The 21,937-nt window shown below is 36.8% G+C and overlaps 1 long non-coding RNA gene and 1 pseudogene across 5 annotated transcripts in view; both read right to left on the bottom strand.

The window, feature by feature from the left end:
- LOC109026875 (uncharacterized) overlaps nucleotides 1–21,937 on the bottom strand; it is a 666,434-nt gene that overhangs the window by 266,336 nt on the left and 378,161 nt on the right. The gene's annotated exons all lie outside the window — the stretch shown is intronic.
- On the bottom strand, nucleotides 7,554–14,287 carry LOC134758416 (protein GVQW1-like; annotated as a pseudogene).

Here is a 21,937-nt window from a genome sequence, read left to right as displayed (position 1 = left end):
ATTTACAATGCTTATAGTTCTAAAAGTACCTAACATAGTACCTTAGAGATTCAACTGTTAATAAATGGATAGGTGAATCTACTAAAACAAGAACAAAAATATGCCTTAAACTCTTAAAGAAATATGGCCAACAAACATTTGAATAAATGCCATTTCTCTTGTGCCAGTTGCAATGGGATGAAACAGGTGGTTAGATGTGGTAATCCTCTAAATTAATTCTCCCCTTTTCTGTTGAGTGTATTATAGTTTAGATTTTTGTTAGGATTTCTCCTTGTTGTTCCCCAGATTTATTATTATAGTTATGTCCTCCTTGGGCACTCATTCTCTTACTCCAGAAAACTATGCAGCTGCAAATAAATTGAAATCAGAAGAAAGCCCGGCTTGGCATTCAGAATCGATACACAAAGTAAAAAATCAAGTCAACCCAGAGATAACTAAGCTCATTGGAGTTGCAGAAACATCAATGCAGTAATACCATGGAAAACTCGTGGAATCTGGTAAGATCTCTTCTCCTTGAGGATTCAGGATCAAGCCTCTGGGCTGTAGCTTTGCCCCCAAAACCCTGAATGGCAGCAGAAAAGGCTGTATTGAAGCAACTTGTCTCTTTCTAAATACGTCTTACAAAATAAACCCCGGTTCAGATACTCTGTTTAAATTTGAAAACAATTTTGTCAGGAAATGTAAAGCCCGTGTTACACTTAACAAGAAAGTGTTTATCCAAAGAGTTAATACAGATGAGTAATCTCACACTCAAGTGCCAGTTCTCTGGAGGTGGCATTCCCGTAAACAGCCAGACACTTTGAACTTATGGTTGTCACTTTATGTCATACTCCAACCACTAAAACAGCACACAACTGTGCAGTTCTTCCCTGTTAATCGAAAACATTCCCACCTAGTGGAAAATAACCCTGAAAAAAAAACGAGAAAGAAAAGCATCTTTCTAGAGAAAGTGCTTGTTCATCTCTTGAGTATTGATTAGTCTTTTCACCACTTCACCTTATTTATGCCTCTAGTATAACATATTGAATATTTATTCATCTACGTCTGCACTAGACTGGGCGCTCCTCGAAGGCAAGGATCATTGCTTATTAGTTTTTGTCTTAACTCTCAACACAGTACTCAGTAAGCACTCAACAAGTGTTTGTTGAGTGAATGAATAAATACATTTTTATTGTTTCAATTTATTCGCTGTAACAAAGTAACTCTAAGAATCGTAATTAGTTTTATATTCAAGCACAGCTGTTTTTAAATGTAAGACTTCTCCTTAGTACTTTTATAATTCAGAGCAATTTACATAAACTCTGGTTTTAGAATTTTGTTGTTGCTGTTTGTTTTGTATGTATGTGTGTGTGTTTGTGTGTGTGTGTGTGTATATATATCTATATATCTATACATATATATCTCTATACATCTATACATATATATCTCTATACATCTATACATATATATCTCTATATATCTATACATATATATGTATATTATATATATACTCTAGAGCACTCTCCGTTTAAAGTTATTTGATTGCTATAAACATATGGGTATCAGTTATTCAGAGAGCTGTCTCTATTCATCAAATTGCACGCAAATGTCCATGAAATGGCTTGGTAAATGTGGAAATTTTTTACATCCTAAGAAGACAGTGTTAAAAGTCTGGAGTAATTTTTAGCCTAGGCCAAGTGGTTGGGAACATTAGAGTACATTGTAGGATTTAATCCTTGCCACAAACATAGAAAAACCCTGTACAGAGTTGAGATTTATTTATTTTTGTGTGGGCTGTGATTTGTCTTTACATTCCAAGAGATGAATTAAGGCAGGTAATTGATTTTTTTCAGACCTCTCATCAAGCTGGAAGGGAGAAAAGATTAAAAGAAGAGAGACAGTGAGAATATTTAAAGCTTACATTATCAAGATTTGCTGCTTCTCAATTGCCATGTCCCTGAGGTGTTTTTGTCAGTTGTAAGAAGTGTTGAAAGTAAGCTGTTATGAATAACAATAGAAATTTGTGAAAGGTTCATAGATACAAATATATAGAACTTATGAAAAATGATTTATAATCATCTTACTGTAATTTGCTACATTTTTTAGTTTAAATAGGTACTCTTTGAATTTTTTTTTTTTTCTTTGAAACAGAGTCTTGCACTGTCGCCCAGGGTGTAGTGCAACTGCTGGATCTTGGTTCACTGCAATCTCCACCTCCCGGGTTCAAGCGATTCTCCCACCTCAGCCTCCCAAGTAGCTAGGATTACAAATGTGCATCACCACAGCTGACATTTTGTATTTTTAGTAGAGACAGGGCTTTACCATGTTGGCCAGGCTGGCGTTGAACTCCTGACCTCAAGTGATCCTGCCTCCTCGGCTTCCCAAAGTACTGGGATTACAGTCATGAGCCACCATGCCTGGCCTGAATTTTGTATTGAGATTTAATTTACATGCACTGAAATAAATATACAGATCTTAAGTTCAATGAGCTTTGACATAATGATACACCCATGTGATCCATATCTCAGTGAAGAAAATAGAACATCACTACTATCTTCGTGAAACCTCTTTCCCCATAATCTCTAGCCTCCAATCCCACATATTGGCTTTCAACAGGGAAAAGCTTTTGTGATTTCTTTTGCCATAAATTAATTTTGCCTATTCTAGAATTTCATATAAATTAAATCACACAGTATATGCTCATTTGTATCAAGCTTCTTTAACTCAGCATAATGTCTGTGTGATTCACCCATATTACCGCATATTTTAGACATCCATTTCTTTTTCATTGCCATGTGCTATTTAATTATGAGACCCCTGCAACATGTTTAAACATTTTCTTAATGGACATTTAGACTGTCTTCATTTTTGTCTAAAAGAAATAAAACTCCTATGAATATTCCTGCACAAGTTTTTGTTAGACATATTTTCTGTTATTGTGGGTAAATTACCTATAAATGGAATTGCTGGATCATAGACTAGGTGTGTATAACTTCATGAGAAACTGTTCCAGTGATTTCCACGGTGGTTGTTGCATTTTATAGTCTTATAGGAACATTGAAAGTTGTGGTTGCTTCTCATTCTCCCTAACATTTGGTGTTGTATGACTTTTTATCTTAGCCATTCAAATGGACATGCAGTGATATCTTTAGTGGCTTTACCTTGCATTTCTTTGGTAACTAATAATGTTAAGCATTTGTACGTACGCTTATTGGAATTTGTATCTTTTCCCTTTTGAAATGTCTGTTCAAGTGCTTCATGTACTGTTAAAAAGTAGGTTGTTTTGTTGCATTATTAGAATTGCGTTTATATTCCAGATACAATAATACAAGTCCTTTGTCATATATATGTATGGCTGATATTTTCTCCCATCTGTGGCTAGGCTGTTCACTTTTTTTTACAGTGTCTTTTGATGAGCAGATGCTTTTAATTTTGATGAAGTTGAATTTATAAAATTTTCATTGCTTAATGCTTTCTAGGTTGTATCTAAGAAATATTTGCCTACCTCAATAATGTGAACTTATCTTACCTCTCTTATGTAAACTTTATAGCTTCAACTTTTTACTTTGAAGCATGATCTGTATCAAACTTGTAACTGTATATGGTGAGAAAGCAAAACATAATTTTATTTTCTTGTCAATATCTAATTGTTCACTCAGTTACAATTTGTAGAGACAACTCTCATTTTTCCTTTAAATTATTTTGGAAAATTTGTCAAAATCAATTGGACATAAAAGTTTTGGTTTAATCTTTATATCCAATTCTTTTTGTCCCAATCTACCCCAACACTGAGATGAATCAAAAGGGGGTCATTGGTGATTTTTAATTCTTGCTATAAAGAAAAATCTCTCCATTGCCTATCAAATTCACATCTTGGAAGTACTATACATAAAAGTTCTATAATGTGATCCATCCTTCCTCTCTAAGCATTAAATAAGTGTACTCTCAAATGTGTGGTGATACTCAGACATGCCTCATGAATTTACTTTTGATAACTTAAATGTGGTCTCTCAGGCATTGCTTTGTTTTTTTATGTCTTCTCTTTGTAAGAGAGGAAATTTCTTTTTCCTTGCTCATACTCTGTGTGTAAAGCCAGCCCTATCTTTTCAGCTCGAACCGTTTTTGACCTTAGGCTCTAGAAGTTAAAGGAGGTATAATAAAATAAGCCAGGTATCACCATCAAGTCACCCAAGTTGCCGTTCTGTCTCTAACTTTGAAAGCTCTACTCTTGTCTTTCTTCCTGGCTGGGTCCCTGGCTTGGTTCCCTGCTTAGTTCTATGTGGTAGCTCTAGATTTCGCCTACTCCAGGAACTGAATCCTTTATCTAGAACTGTCTATCTCTCATTGTCTCTTATTCCTAGAACCTACGTCCTTACTTCTACCTGGCATTACTGACACCCCATTACTATGGGCAAGACTCTTGGTGCCAACTGGTATATAGACCAACACCCATTTTCAGTGACCATATCTTTTATGAGCACTGTTTTACTTCCTCACCTGGAATTTCTTATCATATCTATAGCTGATATTGTTCCATTAATCTAAGAACAAGGTGAGTTGGCAATTCTAGTTCCATATCACATTCCTCCCTGACAGCTCTTTGGACATCAGGTCAACCCCACAGGTGAAGTAGGAAGTGGCAGAGGAGACAGTTGCAAACAGAAATAACAGGGCCCAGAGAACAGGTCCCATGTGAGTCCTGGCCTAAGCTTGAGATGCCCATGCCATAAGACAGTTCTGGACCCAGTCATCTCAGGCTGTTGAAAGGGGAATTAAAAATTTTGAGGCAAGCACTGCAAAGCACAAACCATCTTCCCCTCCAACCCCAGACCTGTAAACCCCACTTGCCACCCTGATGTGTTTAACTGGGCCTTGTCTAATTAGATGCTTAGAGAGGGCTGCCCACTTATTGAATGCTAACACATGGCATAAGGCATGCAGGGAGATAGACATGCTTACCCTGGTTGCCAGTGACAGGGGACACACAGAGTAAAGAATGCTTATCATCACCCCTGCTGATCTTGGGTGCTACAGACTGGAGGTCCCACTGCAGTTGGAACACTGAGAGGAGGGGAGAGTGGATATCTAGGCTTATCCATATGACCCAAGACTAAGGATCGATGGTGGATGGTTGACCCAGAGCTCCGAACTCAGCCTCTGTCTAATATGAAAGCACAAAACAGTGCTTTGCGTCATGCTGGCAGCCCACTTTTATGCAGATCCATAAATGAAATATGGTGCCTTCAAGAGGATGATTTGCTTGCCCAGCACCCCTCTGGAATGAGGACTCAACCCTCAGTGTGATATAAAGTCATGAGTCCCTGAGCTCTTCTGGCATCAGGTCAACCCCACAGGTAAAGTAGGAAGTTGCAGAGCAGACAGCTGCAAATGGAAATAACAGGCTGAGGGATCATGTCCCATGTTTGTCTTGGTCTAAGCTTGAGATGCCTGCGCTGTAAGACTGTTCTGGACTCAGTCATCTCAGGCAGTTGAAAGGTGAATAAAAATTTTTGAGGCAAGCACTTCAAAGCACAAACCACCTTCCCCTCCAACCCCAGACCTGTAAACCCTACTTGCCAAGATCTGACTTTATTATCATTCTTATATAGAAGATTTTTTTCCTGTAATTGGTAAGTCTGTTTTTCTCCGTCTCTTTGCAACTTTTTGCCCATTCTTCATTCTTTGTGTTTTTCAAATTCCACATTCTCCATAAAACTTGACTAATTTCTCCAACTATAGATGATATCTACCTCCATTTTGAACTCCAATATTCCATTACTATCTTTTCCTTTTTTTTTTTGAGTTCTTTGTTTGAGAATAGAGTTGTTATTTTTTTTAAAACAGGGACTATGTTTTATTCATCTTTGTCTTGCTTAGAACCGAGGTAAGTAATTTTTAAAAAATCAAATGAAAGACATCTAAGAAGGATTTTTCCACTATATTGTTTTTATGGATACCTAACAATAGATTTCTTCTAAAACTTAACTTAGTCTTTTCCCATAGGTTGCATTCCAAAGCCCTGACCCTAAATGATGAGAGAAATGGTTCGTTTTGGCGATCCACTCTTTCCACCTTGTTTTAACAATGGATTTAGTTTAAGTAATTGTAAGCTGCTCTACCAACTAACTTAGGTGAGATTCACGGATTAAATAGGAATAATTGTTCCTCTTTATGAGGTCTTTAGGAAAATAAGGAATTTGTATATGACATCCATACAAGTGCTATTTAGTAAATTGCAGTTGGTGTTAATAAAGGAGATAGATTGCAATAAACACCTTCTGAGGAAATGACCTCTAATCTATTCCTGGCCATATATGTTATCCTGACCACAAAACACTAATTATTCCAGAATTTCAAGGAAGACTAGCTCATTCACTTCCTCTCTGCCTAAAGGGATATTTCTTCTCAGCCTTTAACCTTCACCTACTTGTCAACCTGGAAGTATTTCTCCCACCAGAGAGGAAGTTAAGGAACAAGGTATCTAGAGAGCATTTGAGTTTTCAGGTGTTCAATAAATACCTGACAGCTAACTACCCAGGGTTCAGTTACACTTATGCAAAAACAGAGAAAAAAGCTACACTGCACAATTAACATATGTGGTGAATGTAAACTTGGCTATATTTATTGACATCCTTCTCCTGGATTTAGAAGTAACTTGAGATGGCTATATATATATATATATTTTTAAATAGGTAGGCTGTACTATTTCAGCCAACACATTTTTTTGGCTGAAAATATTTAATATCTCTAATTCAATATATATATATTTGTTAATTGTCAATTTTAATTAGATGGTGCTACACATGCCTGATAAAAATGATTAACAATAATGAAATCTCAAATACAGTTGGCTTAGAGTTCATGATTTGCCCTACCTCAGGTCCAATTACAACTCTAGCCATTTCTACCATTTCTTAAAAGATCTTAAACATCTTAAAGGTAGTTTGGTAGTTTAAGGCCATCTACAGGTAGTTTGACACATGAAATTATTAAGCTACACGGTGGAAGGTGACGTGAGTTGAAGCAAAAGATCAAATACTATGATGCACTCTATTTCAGTGCTTTCCAAGTTTATGCCAACAGTGTATGCAAATTTTAGAAAGACCACATTAATTACAACCTGGAAGACAGAGTAGAAGTGCATAAGTGAAGCCAAAAGAAAAAGCAAAGTCTCTTGACATATTCAAGAGAAGCTTGAATTGAAATGAAAGCAGAAACACATGAGAGGCATAATAAGGGATGGATGTTAGAACATTTAATAGACATCATCATCAGCTTAAGGGTAATTTAGATAAGGAGGTAAGGGAAAAGGAGAATTTAGCATGACTCTCAGGTTTCTATTCTGTGCAGCTAAAACAGGGTTGTATCATTTTTTGAGAAAGAGAGGTTGGAGAAGCAGTGCAAATTTGTTCTGGAAAACAGGCTGAGATGAGCTTTGAACATGTTTAATGCACTAATTTGTGCAAATGTATTAATTTGTGTGGCTTCTCAAGTGTCAAGAAATTTGTTGAGCACAAAACTCTGTAGTGCAAGAAACTTAACTATGCTCAGGAAACATTGAGGATTGTTATCATTTAACAGACAAGTGTGAAGAACTGTTCATGGAAAAGGCTAAGAATGACCACAGAGGTTTTGAAAATGACCATAAGCAATGGTGTCATAGAATTCAAGGGAAGAGGCCAGGTGCGGTGGCTCACGCCTGTAATCCCAGCACTTTGGGAGGCTAAGGCAGGCGGATCACAAGGTCAGGAGTTCAAGACCATCCTGGGCAACATGGTGAAACCCCGTCTCTACTAAAAATACAAAAATTAGCTGGGCGCAGTGGTGCGTGCCTATAATCCCAGCTGCTAGAGAGGCTGAAGCAGGAGAATCGCTTGAGCCTGGGAGGCAGAGGTTGCAGTGAGCTGAGATTGTGCCACTGTACTCCAGCCTGGGTGACAGAGTGAGACTCTGCCTCAAATAAATAAATAAATAAACAAATAAATTCAAGGGAGGATGGAGTTTCAAGAAGCAGAAAGTCCAGAGTGGCAAGTCATGTAGAAAAGTCATGTTACAATAGAATGGAAAAGTGTCCACTAGATATTTTGTCAAAATGCACACTCCAGAATTTTGTGAGAACCATGGCATGGATGTTCCAGGGTCAGGCTGATGGCCAGGTAGAAGTGAATTGGGAGTTAAGTCATTGCAGAGAGGAAGTAAATAATCATCACTCAAAACATTTTGCTGTAGAAGAGAAATATGGTGTCATGGGAGTACTTATGGACATATATATATTTTTCCATTTTAGTGGTATATTTAGAATATTTTTATGTTTAGAAGAAGAAAATGTTGGTGGCTCTGATTACAAGATTGAAGAGAAATGTTAAAGAGAGGTTTGAGGAGAGGTGACGCAAAACACAGCAAGAAGAATTACATTTAGACAGAAGAGGGAACCCTCCTTCTCAGAGAAGGGAGGATAGGTGGAAAGACAAATAACTAAATAAAATTGTTCTTTATTTCCTTTGGAAATCCCAAACAGTAAAGAAACACAATTTCACTGACCAATAATTGATGATGCCATGTCGAAGTGTCTCCACCTGGCAGGAAGAGCATATGATTTAAGGCAGATAATCTGCCTCCCTCTCTGCTTTGGGACCATTAGATTTAGGGGAAAAAATGGACTTGGTGAGTTGGGGAGGTGGTGGGGACAAATGAACTCTCCCTGGGTCCATTCTCACTATATTTTTATTCTCTATGGAAGAGAACAGATGTTCTCTTTTTTGTTGAGAAAGCACCATGCTTCCTCCTCAACTTCATTTTGAACAGGAGGTTTCAAGAGAGGCCACCCACAGCTCTGAGTGTTCCCACTGAGAGGAAAAATAAATGCCAAACCCATGTGCACTGAGCAAGAAAAAGCAGCTGAAAAAAAATTACTCCAACTTTATAGCCAGACCTGCTTGGCTAGCATAGAGGCAAATTAAGCTTACCAAACATTTTTTTTTAACCATCAATAGTTCATTGCCGTTGATAACAGACAACCAAATATCTAATTCATGATAGTCCAATTTACTAAACCCAAGAAGTGGAAGGTCTTGGAAAAGTATGAATGACTTTTTTTTTTTTTTCCTGGAGATTCATATGCTAATGGGGAGGGGACAGAACTTAGAATGTAAAGTAGTCAAAAGGTATGAATAATATCAATAATGACCAGAGGGGTTTATCATAGGAGAGTAGATAGGGACTGAGAATCCTTGGAGTCAAAAAACATATATACATAGGTTAGTATACTGGCCACTGACTTTGCCAAGTATAGTCTTGTGCATCTTTAGGGAAATTACTTAACACTCCTATGTATCAATTCTCTTCACCATAAAATGCTCAATCTAACAGCATCTTCCTGATAAGGTTACATGAATGAATACATATAGCACATACACCTACAGTTTGTATTTTATGTAATTTTAATTTGTTATTATAAATATTTTGCAGCATGTTTACTTATTTATTATTACTTAGTTTTGATCCATCAGATTCTTGTCAGGAAACAGAGTTTATAGTTTCCTACAAACTTTAAAATGGAGACACTTTAAAGAAATACACACAGTGAGGAAAGCGGGAGAAGGGACAGGAAAGTGTGGAGAGACTCAGCAGTTAAGGAAAGCTATTACGCCCCAAGGGACACAAAGATTAAATAGGGTCAGAAGCAACCATCAGAGGGAAGACCTGGACACTGGAATCATGCAAAGGGACCACCCTAGAGCGGGTGCTAAGTCATGAAGGTACAAAGCTCCCGCGAGAGACTTGGTGTCTACACAGGAAGAAGAAGGAGAAAAAACATTTACTCTTATTGTCTCTACCCTTAGACCCTTTTCAGTGACTGCCATTGGCTAAAGCCAAAAGAATCCAACCAACAAAGGGAGTGTGGTTGATGCCTTCAGCAAAAGTCAAAATCCCAGGGCACAGAGCATGATGAAGAAGAGAATAGAAAAGACCTGAATCAGAATAACACTAAGTTAAGCACTAAAGATAGCTCATAGCAAACCATAAAAGATTAATAAATATTACTGAAAATTATTTAACTATCAAGCTGATGATATTGATGAAGAAGATGATGATAATGACCATGTAGTATAGAAAAACCCAAAGAAGGAGTTTGAGGTATGCCAATATTTTTTTTTTCAGACAAAAATTCTAAGTGTTAGACATGTGGCTGGGTTCTGAACATGCCAACATTGATACGAGATTTTATCTTCAAGAAATTGCACAGAATCTATGGAGGAGACAGATGTTAAATAGTTATAATACAGTGTGAGATATTCTGTTTGGAGAGATATATATTCAGCCCTTAGGATAGAAAAAGAATTCAGTAATAATTGCAGAATTTTTACACAAGCTGGATTGTGAAGGACACATAATGATTTTGTAGTGAAAAAAAAGTCTTTGTGATTTGCTTATCAAGGTAGCTTGAAATTCACATTCTAATCTACCGATTTAATAACTAAAGGATTGTTTCACATGGGATTGAGCATAATTCTCAGAAGTAATTTTCATAGAATACATGTTACTAAAATAATGTTAATCAATCAATTAAATGTTCATCAAATGCTAATTTAATTGGTATTAAAAAACAGCTCTGGTCATTCACTCCAAGATTGAGTTCTTAATTTTAGGCTTAAAGACTCTGGAAAGAAACAAGAACCAAGGACAGTCACATGATCCAGAAAGGAAAACATTGCTTATGGGCCATATGCTTTTCTAAGCCTCAGGACTTTATTGTGGCTAAAGCAAGAACACATCAATATGTGGGATAAGAAACCTCTGAAAGTGCATTTCGTTATCTGAAAGAATCAAAACAGTGAAGAATAGTGAATTTATATACATATGGAAAGAGATTCAGTGAGTAATTTGTCCAGTCTCTTTCTTATCTAATTTAATCCAAACACCACCCATTGATGGGGAGTTTCAATTTTCAGTATTTTAGCCTAATGCTCAGGAAGGAATGCCAGTGAACATGCACTTCTGGCTTTAAGTGACTAATCATAGCAACTGCTATACTAACATGTAAGGAAAAGCCAACAGACTATGAGGAATGAGAAACTTCCTTATATTTCATTCCTTTGGTGCTTTTTTTCCTTCTTCCTTTCTCTTCTCTAAACATTTTTTCTTTTTTTTTTTTTTTTGACAGAGTCTAATTCTGTCGCACAGGCTGGAGTGCAGTGGAGCAATCTGGCCTCACTGCAACCTCTGCCTCCTGGGTTCAAGCCATCCTCTCACCTCACCCTCCTGAGTAGCTGGGAGTACAGGTGTGCATCACCATGACCAGCTATTTTTTTTTTTTTTTTTTGTAGAGACAGGGTTTCACCATGTTGCCCAGGCTGGTCTCAAACTCCTGACCTCAAGTGCTCCACCTGCCTCAGCCTCCCAAAGTGCTGAGATTACAGGCGTAAACTACTGTGCCCTGCCCTCTAAACATTTTTTTCTAAGCGACTCCAAGACTGCATGTTCAATTGAAATGACAGGCAGTGGAGTTCTGTGGGCCACATGGCTGTTATTTGTTTGGGGGTAGCTGACACATCATCAGAAACTTTCATATTATTTAGTATGCGAAGAATAGACTGATGGAAATGGAATATAGCAGTTAGTGGAAGGAAAGAAATGATGAGACCAATTGTAAAATTCCACATCCAAGGCCTGATGGGTGAAATTTACTCAGAGATCTTGCTGGAAATCTCATTCCATGATGTAGATGGGGTGTGAAGGCATCATGGCCATTTTTACTCACATCCCCTGCAGTTGAAGACAATCCATACCCTCTGTAGACTGATCTACATGAATACAAACACAGAGACACCACCTCCACAGAAACACCATGAAGTGTGGTCTTCCACGAAATATCAGACAGTTGAAAGAGGAATCCAAAAATCTCAATTATTTGCACATGTAGGAGGAAAAAAATGGATCTTTCAGTATACTTATGCTACCTATACCTCTACTTCCTAACTGTGGATATGGGAAGAATAATTTGGGCTTTCTTATGCGTGCTGAACAAATTTTGGGTTATTTCATGAACATTTATTATTAAATAAGAAAATTTAAATTATATAACCTGATTGATTCTTTAAGGTCTGTGTTTTAAGTAAGAAACCAGCTTATGATTTTCATAGGTTTTCTACAAAGAAACTATTATGCCAGGTGCATGGTTCATGCCTGTAATTCTAGCATTTTGGAAAGCCAAGGCAAAAAGATCCTATGAGTCTAGGAGTTTGAGACCAGCTTGGGTAACACAAGGAGACACCATCTCTACGAAAAAAAAAAAAAAAAAAATTAAAAAATTAGCCAGGCATGGTGGTGCATGAGTGTTATCCTAGCTACTCAGGAGGCTGAAAAGGGAGGATTGCTTGAGCCTGGGAGGTTGAGGCTGCAGTGAGTCATCATTACGCCACTGTACTTGAGCCTGGGCAATTGAGCAAGATCTTATCTCAAAATAAAATACATAAAATAAAATAGAAACTATTAAGTCCATTTATGCCAATGTACTAGATTCATTATGCATTGACTATAATACCAGTGTTAATGTGTCATGGGAAGAAAATGTAATCACAATTTAGTATTGATAATGACATTTACTATCCTCTAGGAGGAAGAATCTAGAACTAAAGGTAACCTGTGGATAAAGAATTTGAAAATCTTCAGGTTGTGTCCATGTATCCAGCCAGTGGGATGATTTGGGCGTCAGATGTATTGGCATGGTTCAAAAGATATGTCTATTCCCTGAGGAATGCTGAGTTCCTGCATTAATAAATAAACAGCTGAGCAGAGCCATAAATCAGGTTATAAGTAGTAAAATGTAATTAAAGTAATATAGTGAAAAGAACAGCTTCCCTTCTTATTTATTAAGTGAAGTCTTACCTTCTTTATGCTTAACTTAAAATCAGAAGCACTTTCTTAACTGTTAGTATTTTTTTACTTTCTTAAAATGGCGGGTTTTTTCTCCCAATACACATTACTGAGGTATCTTTAGAAACTTCTCAAATAATATTTAGTGTGTAGCTTTTATATGTATCACTAGAAACATTTTCACTCATATTTAAAAATAAGCTTGAACTTATATTTAAGAATGTATGTCTTCTAAATAATAAAGATTGAAGATAACTAGAAGTCATTTTATACAATTTCTTCATTTTAGCAATAAGGAAAATGGGACACAAAGAAGCCAAGTAGCTAGGGCCACATAAATATTTAGAGGCATAATTTAAGGCCAGGTTTCGTAATTCTTACGCCGATGGTGAAATACAGAAAAAAACATGCGTTGGCTTTGATACATCTCCAATTCCCTTAACCATTATTTCTCAATCTTTCTCATTGGCTTATACTTTTGGTTCCTGAAAGTTTTGGTGCTTCTATGTGGTCTGTGAACTCGGTCTCTGGATCTTCTGAATTTCTTTATCTGCCTCTTCAAGGCTGTGCTTTCTCCTGTTAGTATAGTGAAAGGACAGTACATGAGGCCTGAAGCCTTTGAATAATACCCCTGTTTCCCCAGCTTGGCAGCTTTGCTGAAACGAACCGTTCTACAGAAGGTGTTTCTTGGATGTAAATGGCCAACAAAATGTATGCATACTTTAAGGGTAATTTATGGAGGAAAAAAAGTTAATGTTACACTATAGTTATATTTGCTAGGTAGAGCTGGCAAGCGATTCACCAAAGGCGTCTGAGTATATTATTTCTCTCTTTTGGGAAGTTGAGGAAAAAAGGAAGGAAGAGTTTGGAATTTCATTTCAGTCTTGAGATCCTGATAAAAGCTGACTCAGGAGTTCAAAAGAAGAAGAGCCAACATTAACAATGTTGTCCATCTTCACATTATTTTTGCCTTAATATTTGAGGTTGCCTTGCACTTGAAAAGTAGTAAAATAAATAGTCACAATTGACCTTCGGTTTGTCATAAAGTTATAACCTGCTCTGAGTAACATGTTGAAAGATAAACTTAAATCACGGATAAACAAAATTATTTACTTTAAAAGGTATTCACAGGCTGGGTGTGGTGGCTCATGCCTGTAATTTCAGCACTTTGGGAGGCCGAGGGATCGCGAGATCAGGAGAGATTGAGACCACCCTGGCTGACACGGTGAAACCCTGTCTCTACTAAAAATACAAAAAAAAAAAAAAAAAAAAAAAAAAAAAAATTAGCTGGGTGTGGTGGCACACACCTGTAATCCTAGCTACTCGGGAGGCTGAGGCAGGAGAATTGCTTGAATCCAGGAGGCGGAGGTTGCAGTGAGCTGAGATCGTGCCACTGTACTCCAGCCTGGGTGACAGAGCAAGAATCCATCTCAAAAAAAAAAAAAAAGATATTCACAGTAGTGTACTTGTAATGTGAACAGGTTCTTCTTAAGGTTAAATATGTTCCAAGATACAAAACTTTTGTTTTAAACTCAAAGCCTCTGTATTGCTTCTACTCCTCTTTCCCCAATTTATCACCCCCTTCACCTTCCTGGCTGCAGGCAATCTTTTATGGTTTAGTTTCATTGTCCATAATATGTAAATAAAATTTATTATGATACAAATACTGCAGACATATATAGTATGACATATTATAATAATAAATTCACTGTGTTTTCAGAATTAGAATATCTATAAAGTAAAACAAATTAGGCCAGGTGCAGTGGCTCATACTTGAAATCTCAGCACTTCGGGAGACTGAGGCAGGAGCCTAGCTTGAGCTCGAGAGTTCAAGACCAGCTGGGGCAATGTTGCATCATCATGTCTCTACCAAAAAAAATTAATAAATAAAAAAATATAAAATTAGCCTGATGTGGTGGCAGGTACCTGTAGTTCTAGCTACTTGAGAGGCTGAGGTGGGAGGATTACTTGTGCCCAGGAGTTCCAGGCTGCAGTGAGCCATGTTTGTGCCACTGTACTCACTCCAGCCTGGACAAGAGAGTGAGACTCTGTCTCTAACCAAATATAATAAAATAAAATAAATAATAAAAATAAAATAAAATAAATCAGTTCAGAAATAAAATCAGAATGGGAATTGTCTTTAGATATTGAACCTCAGTTTGTTCATCTGTTAAGACATGATAAATCAATGTAAAAATATCTCCATTTAATGGTTTCTAACAATTGAAACTAAAAGTATATTTCACATATACAAATTTTGGATAATGTTTCCATGGATTTTTATATAAAATAAAAGATAATAATGATAGCATCAGGAAGGGATTAACATCTTATTTAAAAGAACTTCTCATATAAATTTAATTGGAAAAAATATTTATAACTTTTATCTTCATCAATATCCAAACGAACCAAAGAAGTGCTTAAGAACTTAGTAAGAAAATACATAATTTCATGTATTTCAAAGCTCTAGGCAGGTCACTGCATGTGCTGGCCGTGGTCCAACATCTTGGAAAGGCTAATTTATTCTACATGAGGAAATGGAAAGAGTTATTTATTTTTTGCTATTTGTTTTCTTTTTTTGTTTTTGTTTTTTTTTTCTTTTGCCTCTAAGAGGAACAAAGCACAAGGGGAGAAACAGGGAAAGGAGGAAGTTCAAGAGGAGGGCTGAACAATAAGGCAGGAGGTTGAAGCTTCAGTTGTGCTACTAGCCAATCTACTTTGCTCAGCAATTTATTTCCGTAGATAATCCACATCTCTTTCAGTTCATTTGTCTCACTATTTACCCTTATATTAGCAAATGATTTCTCTTCCTACTTTGCTGAAGAAATAGAAGACAGCCGATGAGAACAACCTCAAATTATATCCACCTCTAATTAAAAACATATTGGAATCTCCACTTTCCACTTTACATCAGATAAGAGTAAAGTTCTCCTCCTTTTCAAGTATGATGCCCCTTCACAACCTGGTCTATAGATCCTCTGTTTTTCTGTAGGCTCATCCCGCTGCCATATAATCATGTCATTACAAAGCATCAAAACTTGTTGACCTTCCTATCTCATTCAATTCTCTTCTCAACCTCTGATATGGTTTAGCTCTCTGTCCCCACCCAAATCTCACCTTGAATTATAATAATCCCCAAATGTCGTGGGAGGGACCCAGTGGGAGGTAACTGAATGATGGGGGCAGGTTTTTCCCGTGCTATTCTCGTGATAGTGATTAAGTCTCACAAGATCTGATGGTTTTATAAAGGGGAGTTCCCCTGCTCATGTTCTCTTGCCTGCCTCCATGTAAGACATGCCTTTGCTCTTTCTTCACCTTCCGCCATGATTGTGAGGCCTCCCCAGCCATGTGAAGCTGTAAGTCCATTAAACCTCTTTCTTTTATAAATTACCCAGTCTCAGGTATGTCTTTATTAGCAACATGAGAATGGACTAATACAACCTCTTAATCTTGGGTTCATCTACAACAAGTGTGTTAAAATACTATTTTCAATTTAACAGTGACTTATTTGTTTAAGTCAATGATGTTTTTCCTTTGGCACTTGAGCCCCGATATGGTTAGACTTTGTGTCCCTACCCAAATCTCATCATGAATTGTCATTCCCATGTATCAAGGGAGGAATCTGATGGAAGGTGACTGGATTATGGGGAGTGGTTTCCCCTATGCTGTTCTCATGATAGTGAGTGAGTCTCATGAGATCTGATGGTTTTAAAAGTGGCAGCTTTCTGTGCTTGCACTCTTCTCACTCCTGCTGCCATGTGAAGAAAGTGCCTTGCTTCCTTGTTGCCTTTCATCATGGTTGTTAAGTTTCCTGAGGCCTCCCAAGCCAAGTGAAACTGTGAGCCAATTAAACCTCTTTCCTTTATAAATTACCTAGACTCGGGTAGTATCTTTATAGTGTAAGAACAGAACAATATAAGCTCTTTGCAGAAGGTGACAATTTTGTGCTTTTTCTCCATTGTCCCACATGGTTAAAGTAGAATGCTTTATTCTACATGTCTTTCTAGAGTGATTCCCACATCCATGACTTCAACTAGTACTGATATGCCCATACTCTTGTCCCAAACTTTAAGCTACTGTATCTATTCTTTCTACCAACTTGGTCAACTGAAAGTCCCCAAAGTAACTGAACCTCAAAATGTCTACAATTCAGTCACTCTTACTCCTCCTGCCTCTTTAAATCTGATTCCTTTTATTCCTAAGCTTGTGGAAATGGCATTAACATACAGAAAATCTCCTAAGCCAGAAATCTGGGACAATTTCTTCATTATCACCACTTCATATATCATGAGGCTCTCAGGCCATAGAGCCTTGGGTTTTTCCTGTGGATGATAGGATGCCCCTATAGGGTTTTCAAGCAGGAGCAAGACATGGCCAGAGTTTTGTTTGAGGAGAACACTCAGATGGCATTGTGGAAGATGGATTGCATGGGGGAAGCTATAAAAGAAGCTATAAACCAGGTTGGAGATGGTCCCACTTGTGGAAGTTACTGATGTTGGGACCTGTTCTAGAATTTTGAAAGTTGGAATAAAGAGAAACACACACATTTGAGAAATGTTTGAGATGGATGTCTGAGAAATGACTTTAAATAAAATCTAAATTTTACAACATTTATCTGACATGAAACACAGTAGCATGATTTGTTTCACACCCAACACGTTGCTGCTATCATTCAGGCTGTTAGAATTTCCCATTCCAAGATGTTGACTTCCACCACCACCCTACCATGCATGCCCGTGCATGTACAATGCAAATGCTCACATCCCTACACACACACACACAAACACACACAAACACACACACACACAAACACACAGAAGTAGTGTGTATATCTACTTTTAGATGACTCCCGTATCTAGTCCCTTCTCTATATTACTATTTTATTGTCCTCATTATTTCTTCTCCAGAATAATGCAATTGCTTCTTTTTGCTAATGTAAATTCGATTATCACACCAAACTACTGTTAAGAAATATAAATATGATCCTATTATTTTTACCACGTGCAATACTTCTGTTGTTCCCTAGACACAATCATGTCAAAACTACTTGGTATAACATTGCACCTATCATTTAACATCTGCCTATTTCTATGACTTCATCTCCTCCTCTTATCTTACAAAACATCCAATATTCTAGCTATACAGTTGACGTTTCTTGAATGTGTCATATTCTAAGGGGGGGGTCTCTCAACATTTTAGTCTTGCTTTGTCCCTTCCTGGAACCTCTTCTCATGTTCTCTGCATGACTGACATTTCTGGAATGTGCCATATTCTAAGGGGTTTCTCAACATTTGGGGCTTGCATTGTCTCTTTCTGGAACCTCTTTACATATTCTCTGCATGAGTTCCAGAAATATAAGCTACATATATGTGTGTGTGTATGTTATATATACATGAATGATATGTATATGTATATACATAAGATATATGTATATATTTGTGTGTACAAATACATTTACACATATATGTATATAAACATGGTGTACTGTATATATGTTACATGTTACATATAAGTGTATATATATATATAAAATATTCATTTCTACAAGTTAACTAGATTCAAATGTACAAGGATCTTTTCCAGAGTGCCTTCCTGGTACTTTTATGCTGAATCTGATTTTTCTAATCTGCTTTTTCATACTACATTTTATAAAGTTATCATTGATATCACTGCATTTTAATTATTGAGTTCACCATTTTCCTTTCCCACTAAAATATGAAATCCTCGAAGTCCTAGTTTTCCTCTTCCACATCTATATCCTAAAAACCTAAAAGAAAGTCTAGCAGATATTCAGTAAATATTTATTGAATAAACCACACTACTAAAGTTCCAGATAAGATGCACATATATGGTTGTAGGCTATATTGAAGTTCACATCAGCAGCTGGAGAAAGGAAGTCAATTCGTTAACAAGGTTTTCTTTATTATTATGCTGCCAAGATTAATTTTATCTCTTTGCTTTCATGTAAGTTATTGTGCTTAGGATAAAATGGTGACCTCACGTTTGAATTTCACTAATTTTGCCTTTCACAGCAGGGAACTAGACTAAGTCAGCATTTTTATGTCCTAAACTACCTTCAAGACATAAGGTCTTACTTAAAATAATAAATGATCATCCTTCAAGAGTCAATTAGAATCAGAATCATAACAATTTCTTTCTGGAAAAGACAGTCTTAAGAGACATGTATTTCAACTGTAGTTGAACTGACTCATGAATTTGATAATTGTTCTTCCTGCTGTGAATGTTAGCTTCTATTCTACTTTTAGCCCAACATATATAGTTCCTTGCAACTATAGAATCTGTTATAATCACCCTAAATTTTATACAAAGATGTACACTTATTTAGTGGCTGTTTCAGTCATTCAAAACAGTCTGGAAACTAAAAAATTTAACCAAATAAAAATTTCAAGGGGAAAGTCATGTTATTGTTTTTCTTCAAACATACTGTTTTTAGCCTAGAGCAAAAGTAAACGTTAAGTGGTCCCTGCAGGGATATCTGACATAGAGGGCTCGTTAAGCTGAAGAATTATCCAGCAAGTGTCAAAGAGTTAGTGGAGCTGTCAATGGTACAGAAACTTCTTTACAAAATTTATGCCATGCCTTTGATATACCACTAGTCCCAGGGCAAGTTCCCAGAAATATAAGCTACATATATGTGTGCACGTGTGTGTGTATGTTACATATATATGAATGATATGTATATGTATATACATAAGATATATGTATATATTTGTATGTACAAATATATTTACACATATATGTATATAAACATGGTATACTGTATATATGTTACATATAACTGTATATACATATATAAAATATATAGGTACAGACACATACTGTATATGATTTATTTCACTCAACACATATGTTTATACACATAAAATATAAACATGGTGTGTATATATGTATATATAACATATATACATATATACACACGATGTATATACTTGTTGACTTCAATCTAATATGTTTGATGCTGTGATAAATACAGATAGTGCCCTGTGGAAGCACAGATGAGTGACAGCTCCAGAGTCAGAAAACATTCTCTACAGGAGCTGGAAAACTAGCTCAGTTTCAATGGAAAGGCTAAGAATGGAGGCGCTGATAGGGTGTTGGATTACAGAGAACTTGAAGAGGAGGGCAAACATTACATGGAATGAAGAAGGGAATAGACCAGGGTACATATCTGGGCAATTTACCAGTGATTTGTCCTCATAAAGTAGTGAGCAAGGTGAACGTGGGAAAGTGAGTAGAAGCCAGGTCACAGAATCTTGGGAATTTCCTGTGGATGATGGGATGCCCCTATAGGGTTTTCAAGCAGGAGAAAGACTTAACCAGAGTTTTATTTGAGGAGAACACTCAGATGGCATTGTGGAAGACGGATTGCATAGGGGAAGCTATAAAAGAAGCTATAAACCGGGTTGGAGATGGTCCCATTTGTGAAAGTTACTGATGTTGGGACCTGTTCTAGAATTTTGGAAGTTGGGGGGATGAACAAAAACACATACATTTGAGGAATGTTTGAGATGGAAGTCCCAGAAATTACTTTAAATCAAATCTAAAATTTACCACATTTATCTGACATGACACACATTAAAATGATTTGTTTCACACCAAAGTTATTGCTGCTATCATTCCAGCTGTTAGAGTTTCCCATTCCATGACGTTGACTTTCACCACCACCTTGCCATGCATGCCTGTGCACATAGAATGCAAATACTCACATCCCTACACACAGGCGCACATACATACACACACACACACACACACGCACGCACACTGGCTGTATGCCATTATAATGCCTTGCTTAAAGAGTACAGAGCCAATCCTAATTATATCACAAATGAAGTCAAGAAATTCAATTTTGTGCTCAGGCCTAGCTCTCTCATTAAGGTTACTGCAATTTGGGAAGTTAAAAAAATGTTGGAATGGAGATGAATGAGGAACAAAGTCATTGGGGAGCTGACTTATCCTCAATTCTTCATTTCACTTTGAAAGTAAATACATCGGCCTTGGGCTCTAGGCTACAAAGAAAATAATGGGCAATTATTCGGTTGATCTGATCACGATAGACTGTGAAACCAGATAATGCCTCCTGCACTCCTCATTACACCCTCCCCTCCAAGAGCACGTTGTTTTGTCTACACAGAAATTTCCAAATATAGCTCAGGTATGTTGTTTCGGGAGCTCAGCAGTGACTGCAGCTTGAGGTCCGTCTTTTAGTCCAGTTTTGCAGAGTGCAGTGTCTCAGTAAATTACAAAATAAATGCCTTCTGTTACATGGGGACCGCTGAACACCAGAGGGAGTTAAGGGTTTCCTTCGACAGCGGTGATGCATGTTTCGTTTTTAAAAGGTTCCCATGAAATACTGAAATGGAGAAACAAATAAATTTATTCTTTAATTCATAAAGTATATTGGGAAGAAAGATAGCTGTTGATTGGTAAAAAACTCTACTGTATTTTTGTTTAAACTGAAGAATGTGGTTGATGTAAAAACAACTTCTCCTCACTTTTTTTTCCAGTTTTCTTCTTTATGTTGACAATTTCCTGCTATTTTGAAGGACATTACTAACGTGTAAAAGTCCCTTCTTTCTTATTGCAAGTAAGCCTGTTTTCAAATTTAGGCAGAAGGAAAAAATTCCTTTTTCTTTCTTTAATTTAAGCAGACTGTGCCTGAGTGCATTTTTTAAAAGGCTGCAGAGGTAAAACTAGGCCACAGAGGTGATATTAGCTCCAGGAAAAATAGTCTGATTTACACTTGAATGCAGTTATTTCAACTTTTCAAGTAATTTAATCTTACAGAGATCTCCATTCCAAAAATATGACAATGTACAAAGTAGAAAAATCAAACTTCACAGGACCATTTTATTTCCATTAAATTCCACTCTGAATATTGCAGAAGGTGATATTTAGTTTTATTATTATTAATTCCAAATATAACAAATAGTGGTCTCCATCTGGGTTGATTTATTATCATTTAAAATAGTAGAACATTTTAAGCTTTCACTTTCTAGAAGATAGCATAGGATATGTTCCAAACTACTGTTTCTTCAATTCCCCTTTTGCTAAAAGTAGAATG

The sequence above is a fragment of the Gorilla gorilla genome, chromosome 4, assembly GCF_029281585.2.
Source record: "Gorilla gorilla gorilla isolate KB3781 chromosome 4, NHGRI_mGorGor1-v2.1_pri, whole genome shotgun sequence".
Taxonomy (NCBI): Eukaryota; Metazoa; Chordata; class Mammalia; order Primates; family Hominidae; genus Gorilla; species Gorilla gorilla.
Note: the sequence above shows the minus strand (reverse complement) of the source record. Positions and strands in the feature narration are given on the sequence as shown.